Source organism: Bos mutus, chromosome 1, assembly GCF_027580195.1.
Source record: "Bos mutus isolate GX-2022 chromosome 1, NWIPB_WYAK_1.1, whole genome shotgun sequence".
Taxonomy (NCBI): domain Eukaryota; kingdom Metazoa; phylum Chordata; class Mammalia; order Artiodactyla; family Bovidae; genus Bos; species Bos mutus.
In genome coordinates this window covers 88,031,674-88,039,189 of record NC_091617.1, presented here as the reverse complement: position 1 = coordinate 88,039,189, position 7,516 = coordinate 88,031,674, and the positions used below count along the sequence as shown (strand labels likewise).

General features: G+C 38.6%; 1 non-coding gene across 1 annotated transcript; it reads right to left on the bottom strand.

Moving 5' to 3' along the window:
• Window positions 1–6,561: 6,561 nt before the first annotated feature.
• Window positions 6,562–6,664, bottom strand: LOC138989449 (U6 spliceosomal RNA). The gene has a single exon (XR_011465754.1). It is a non-coding gene; the product is annotated as a U6 spliceosomal RNA (small nuclear RNA).
• Between the last annotated feature and the right edge of the window lie 852 nt (window positions 6,665–7,516).

Genomic DNA, 7,516 nt, shown 5'->3' with positions numbered 1-7,516 from the left:
CAGGCAAGAACGCTGGAGTGGGTTGCCATTCCCCTCTCCAAGGGATTTTGTGACCCAGGGGTCAAACCCCACGTCCTGCATTGCAGTCAGATGCTGTACCATCTGAGCCATCAGGGAAGCCTGTTAAGACTATATCTAGAATGAAAGATTCAGTCAAGACAAATACAATATGACGTCAGGAGAATTCAGCTGCCTACGTGTGTGCAGGCTAAGTCACTTCAGTCATGTCCAACTCTTTGTGACCCCATAGACTGTAGCCCACTAGACTGTCCATGGGATTCTCCAAGCAAGAATACTGAAGTGAATTGCCATGCCCTCCTCCAGAGGATCTTTCCCATCAAGGGATCCACCCCCATCTTTGGCATCTCCTGCACTGACAGGCAGGTTCTTTACCACTAGCACCATCTGGCCGGCAAGGAAGGGGAGACTACCTTATCAGAATTGGGTCACAAAGAGACTTCCAATCTAGTGCTTAGACAGAGTGCTCTATAATAATCCAATGTAGGGGACATTTCTTAACGGAAAATGTGTGGTTAGACTTTTAAACTATAGTCTTGTGACACAGTAAGTGTTTCTAAAATATTTTAGTATCCATTTGAGAATAACTGAACTGTGAAATCTATTTCATACATGTTTTACTAATCTATAAGTCTGGTGTCAAACATCCAATAAGGACATCAAAAGCAATTGTAGTAGCCATTTCCAGTGTATATCTCTTTGATTATGTCATCACTCCTTCCCATGTCATATTATTCATCCCTCTAGTTCAATAAATGTATGTTAATGAAAATAGTAAAAACAATGGATGGTGAATAGAGGGAAGGCTGATGGCTGTCAGTCTGGGCAAAGGGAGATTGAGGTCAGCTGTTCAAACTGGACTTCTCTGGTCTCTGAGAAAACAGCACTTTTCTATTTTTCCTAATAAATGAGGAAGCTTACAGATTTTTATTATCTTGAACAATCAATAGATGTTTTAAATACATCTTTTCCTTGATATAAGAGAATATGTAATAGAAAAAATGGCACTGGTTCTTCAGCCTAAAATTCCATTTGAGAGAAACTTAAAGTACGATTCAATGTATAATTGTCTTATACAGACTAACTTCTTTGAATCAGTCTCAAAAACAAAATAAAAACACTCTCCCCCCACCTAGCCCCTCCCGCCCCCCAACAACAACAACAACAAAAACAGTAGATACAAAGAAACAAATTAGACCTGGAACTGTTTTGGTGCTTTATTTTAAAGAAAGACCATACAAGGTCGTATTAAAGACTTGGTCAAAAGAGCCATTTTTCATTTTTTCCTGGCCTCAATAAAAACTCAAATCAATATTCTGTATGATCTCATCTACAAGGATATATAGAAGTTTAAAAAAAAAACATTCAAAAAAAGATTTAACTGTGTTCATTACACTAAACATAAACTAGGATTTGGCTCAATCTGTTTTGAAAGGATCTTCGGCATTAAAGGTTAAAACAAAAAGAAGCCTCTAGTTAACCTTCAATTAACTATAGCTGCCTGGGACTTTCTTATTAATCAAGATTTTACTCTTGCATTATTTTTATGACATTCAATTTTATTTGGTTTCTTCAATATATTTCTCAGAGGTAAAATAGCTCTCTTTTATAGGTGAAAATCAAATCAAAATGTAGAAGGCTTCCAGTGTGACCTTCATAAAGTCATCTCCCTGAGGTTCTTTTCTTATTTTTAAAATGACAATAATGAGGTCTCGTCCACTGTGCCGTGGAAAAAATGGAATAAATTTGTGCAGAGAAGGAGGATAGTGTTGAAAAGATTAAAGTTTTGGGGGTCCAGAAAGACATAGATTCCACCAAGTATGGGCTTTCTGACATTAGACAAGGTATTGATCTCTTTGAGCCTCTGTTTCCTCATCAATAAAATAAACATATAAATCCTAATTGGAACATTGGCATGTTATATGAGCTCATGTATGTACAGGACTGGTATATAAAACACACACGAAAAAGATAGCTGCTATGTTCTGATTGTGTCTTCCCAAAATTCATATGTCAAATTGTAATGACCAATTCTAGTACTATTTAGAGGTGAGGTCTTTGGAAGGTTATTAGGGCATGAGGGTAAAGCCCTCAAGAATGGGATTAGTACCCTTACTGGTGGTAGTGGTTTGGTTGCTAAGTAGTGTCTGACTCTTGCGATCCCATGGACTGTAGCCTGCCAGGCTTCTCTGTCCATGGCATTCTCCAGGCACAAATACTGGAGTGGGTTTCCATTTCCTTCTCCAGGGTATCTTTCCAACCCAAGGATGGAACCCGGGTCTCCTGCATAGCAGGCAAATTCTTTACCGACTGAACTATGAGGGAAACCCCATATTAAAACAAAGTGAAACTTAGAATGATCCCTCACCCCTATAGCCATATGAGATTTGCAAAAAGATTTAGTCTGGGAAGCAGGCTCTCACCAGACATAAAATCTGCTGGCACCATGATATCAGACTTTGTAGCCTCCAGAACTGTGAAAAATAACTATTGTTTTATAAGACACCTCATCTCTGGTATTACAGCAACCCACATGGAATAAGACAATAGCTGAAGAGGAGACCCTTACTATGTCTGCGAGGAAGAGAACCAGCACTCGACTTTGTGTGTTTTTAGTTAAGTTCAGTCACTCAGTTGAGTCCAACTCTTTGTGACCCCATGGACTGCAGCACACCAGGCTTCCCAGTATATCACCAAATCGTGGAGCTTGCTCAAATTCATGTCCATTCAGTCGATGATGCCATCCAACCATCTCATCCTCTGTCATCCCATTCTCCTCCTGCCTATGATCTTTTCCTGCATCAGGGCCTTTTTCAATGAGTCAGTTTTCTGCATCACGTGGCCAAAGTATTGGAGCTTCAGCTTCAGTATCAGTCCTTCCAATGAACATTCAGGACTAATTTCCTTTAGAATTTACTGGTTTGATTTCCTTGCAGTCCAAGGAACTGTCAAGAGTCTTCTCCAACTTCTCCAGTTCAAAATCATCAATTGTTTGGCTCTCAGTTTTCTTTATATTCCAACTCTCACATCCATACATGATTACTGGAAAAACCATAGCTTTGACTAGATGGACTTTGTTGGCAAAGTAACATCTCTGCTTTTTAACATGCAGTATGGGTTGGTCATAGCTTTTCTTTCACAGAGCAAGCATCTTTTAATTTCATGGCTGCAGCCACAATCTGCAGTGATTTTGCAGCCTCCCAAAATACAGTCTGTCATTTTTTTCATTGTTTTCGCATCTATTTGCCATGAAGTGAGGGGACCGGATGCCACGATCTTAGATTTTTACATGTTGAGTTTTTTTTTTTTTTTTTTTACATGTTGAGTTTTAAGGCAACATTTTCACGCTTCTCTTTCACTTTCATCAAGAGGCTCTTCAGTTCCTCTTTGCTTTCTGCCATAAGGGTGTTATAATCTGCATACCTAAGGTTACTGATATTTTTCTCTGCAAACTTGATTCCAACTTGTGTCTCATTCAGCCAGGCATTTTGCATGATGTACTCTGCAAATCAGTAAAATAAACAGGATGACAATATACAACCTTGACATACTATTTCCCAATTTGGAACCAGTCCACTGTGTGTTTTAGTTTAATATTAATTTTTGTCTCCTCCAGAAAAGGTTCTTTCTCTATACTCCGTGTCCATATCTGTAATCAGTTCAGTTCAGTTCAGTTATTCAATCAGTCCGACTCTTTGTGACCCCCATGGACTGCAGCATGCCAGGCCTCCCTATCCATCACCAACTCCTGAAGTTTACTCAAACTCATGTTCATTGAGTTGGTGATGCCATCCAACCATCTCATCCTCTGTTATTCCCTTCTCCTCCCACCTTCAATCTTTCCAGCATCAGAGTCTTTTCCAGTGAGTCAGTTCTTCACATCAGGTGGCCAAAGTATTGGAGTTTCAGCTTCAACATCAGTCCTACTAATGAATAATCAGGGCTGATCTCCTTTAGGATAGACTGGTTGGATCTCCTTGCAGTCCAAGGGACTCTCAAGAATCTTCTCCAACACCACAGTTCAAAAGCATCAATTCTTTGACACTCAGCTTTCTTTATAGTCCAACTCTCACATCCATACATGACTACTGGAAAAACCATAGCCTTGATTAGATGGACATTTGTTGGCAAAGTAATGTCTCTGCTTTTGAATATGCTGTCCAGGTTGGTCAAAACTCTTCTTCCAAGGAGTCAGCATCTTTTAATTACGTGGCTTCAGTTACCATCTGCAGTGATTTTGGAGCCCCAAAAATAAACTCTGACACTGTTTCCACTGTTTCCCTATCTATTTGCCATTAAGTGATGGGACCACAAGCCATGGTCTTAGTTTTCTGAATGTTGAATTTTAAGCTAACTTTTTCACTCTCTTCTTTCACTTTCATCAAGAGGCTCTTTAGTTCTTCTTCACTTTCTGCCATAAGGGTGGTGTCATCTGCATATCTGAGGTTATTGATATTTCTCCTGGCAAACATGATTCCAGCTTGTGCTTCATCTTGCCTAGAGTTTCTCTTGATGTATTCTGCATATAAGTTAAATAAGCAGGGTGACAATATACAGCCTTGATGTATTTCTTTCCAATTTGGAACCAGTCTATTGTTCCATGTCCTGTTCTAACTGTTGCTTCCTGACCTGCATACAGATTTCTCAAGAGGCAGATCAGGTGGTCTGGTATTCCTATCTTTTGTTGAATTTTAATCTGGTATTCCTATCTCTTGATGAGCTTAAAGCTCAACATTCAGAAAACTAAGATCATGGCCTATGGTCCCATCACTTCATGGCAAATAGATGGAGAAACAACGGAAACAGTGACAGACTTTATTTTGGTGGGGGCTGCAAAATCATGGAGATGGTGACTGAAACCATGAAAGATGCTTACTCCTTGGAAGTAAAGCTATGATGATCCTGGACAGCATATTAAAAAGCAGAGACATTACTTTGCCAACAAAGTAATAGTTGTTGCCATCTAATCAAGGCTATGGTTTTTCCAGTAGTCATGTATGGATGTGAGAGTTGGACTATAAGGAATGGTGAATGTCTAAGAACTGATGCTTTTCAACTATGGTTTTGGAGAAGACTCTTGAGAGTCCCTTGAACTGCAAGGAGATCCAACCAGTCCCTCCTAAAGGAAATCAATCCTGAATATTCATTGGAAGGACTGATGCTGAAGCTGAAACTCCAATACTTTGGCCTCCTTATGCGAAGAACTGACTCATTTAAAAGACTCTGATGCTGGAAAGATTGAAGGCAGGAGTAGAAGGGGATGACACAGGGTGAGATAGTTGGACGACATCACTGACTCTATGGACATGAGTTCGAGTAAACTCTGGGAGTTGGTGATGGATAGGGAGGCCTGGCGTGCTGCAGTTCATGGGATTGCAATGAGTCAGACATGACTGAGCCACTGAACTGAAATTAACTGATACCTGAATGGTCTAGTGGTTTTTCCTACTTTTTCAATTTAAATCTGAATTTGGCAATAAAGAGGTCATTATCTGAGCCACCGTCAGCCCCCGGTCTTGCTTTTGCTGACTCTATAGAGCTTCTCCATCTTTAGCTGCAAAGAATATAATCAATCTGATTTCAGTATTGACCATCTGGTGATGTTCACGTGTAGCGTCTTCTCTTGTGTTGTTGCAAGAGGGTGTTTGCTATGATCAATGTGTTCTCTTGGCAAAACTCTATTAGCCGTTGACCTACTTCATTCTGTACTCCAAGGCCAAATTTGCCTGTTACTCCAGGTGTTTCTTGACTTCCTACTTTTGCATTCCAGTCCCCTATAATGAAAAGGGAACTGTAATCACATTCTCTAAATCATATCTGTAATTGCACACTCTAAAACTAGTTTCCCACCTGAAAAGATTTGAATCCTTTTAAAAAGTATACTGATCCAGAGTGAGTTAGGATCTGCAGGACCTCACCACATACTTTTGTTTCTTTCAGAGAAATGGCAAAAGGATGTAGTGTTGGGAGGGAAAGTCATAGTTATACCCTAAAGCAGTGATTTCCATCAAATTTACCCAGATAGCTCTTAAAAATTCCCAGATACAGGGTCCCACCTCTGAGTCAAAAAATCTGAAGGAAATCAGTAAAGTTTGTTTTTTCTAGTGACTTTTTTGTAACTGTGGTAAAATATACATAAAACTTACCATTTTAACAATTTTTAAATGTAAAATTTACTGGTATTAAGCACATTCACATTTTGATGCAAACATTTTACCATCCATATCTAGAACTCTTCTCATCTTGCAGAACTGAAACTCTATACCTTCATTTGCCCTTCTCCCAGCCCCTGGGCAGCTATTATTCCATTTCCAGCCACTATGAATTTGGTTACTCTAGTTATTTTATACAGGCAGAATCATACAGTATTTGTTCTTTTGTGACTGGCTTATTCCATTTAGCATGTTTCCCATAGTCCTTCATGTTGTAGTATGAGCCAGCATTTTCTTCCTGTTAAAGGCTGAATTATTTTCTATTGTTTGTGTGTGTAATATTTTGCTTGTCCATCCATCCATGATTGGACACTTCCCGAAATGACTTTTAAAAAATATGAAATTCTTTACAAATTTGTTTGTCATCCTTGCCCAGGCACCATGCTAATCTCTGATTGTTGCAGTTTTAGTGTACTGTTGCCAAACTCAGAACTCCAAGTAGTTTTGAGAAGCACCAATAAGGCAGTTTTTTCTAGCTGCAGGTTGGTGGAATATTAAGTCAATTTACTTGATGACCAGTATTTTACAAGGACACAGAATAGGAGAAAATACAACTAAAATTTGTAATAATAAGTCAATGTATTATTTCAAATATTTGTTTCTGTATCTATGCATGTTTGTTGCAAAGGAGGGTGGCATGTGTACTATGTGAGGATATAAACTCGTTGCTTTTAGTTGCATTTCTTATAGTTGCTCTCAATCAAAAAAATGTGAAAGCCACCTGAGAATCAGAATGCAGAATATGATTATATGATAAGTAAGTTGACACCATGTTCTCAGCTTGAAACATGCTATAAAATTACAATAGCCATGATTTTACTGTGAATATATTCAAAATAAGAGAACCTGAAAAGAGAAAAGATTGAGAAATGTCTTCTATGAATTGATTTGGACTCCACAGTTCAGAGAGGTCTGCATGTTGCTTATTAATGAATCATTTTCATAATACAGTATCAGGAGTTATATATGAATTTGGCCTCTCTCTGATACACTAAGCTTTTATAGACTCCAGAAGTAGATAAAGAATTGCTAATGGCAGTAATGAAGAGGTGTGAATGCCACCAGCAATTCAGGATTTGGTTCCAGCTCAGGAAACACACCACCAAAATCAAAATTAATTTCCCCTTTGGCATTTTTCTCAACCATATGTGGTTTTTAAATTATTGTGGTAACTTGTCTCAGTGTATTGAAAATATACAGGATATATTTATTTAAGATAAATATGATTTTGCCTGGAATGTTTTCTGAAATAATAGCACACAATATGCATCAGAAAATAAGGCAAT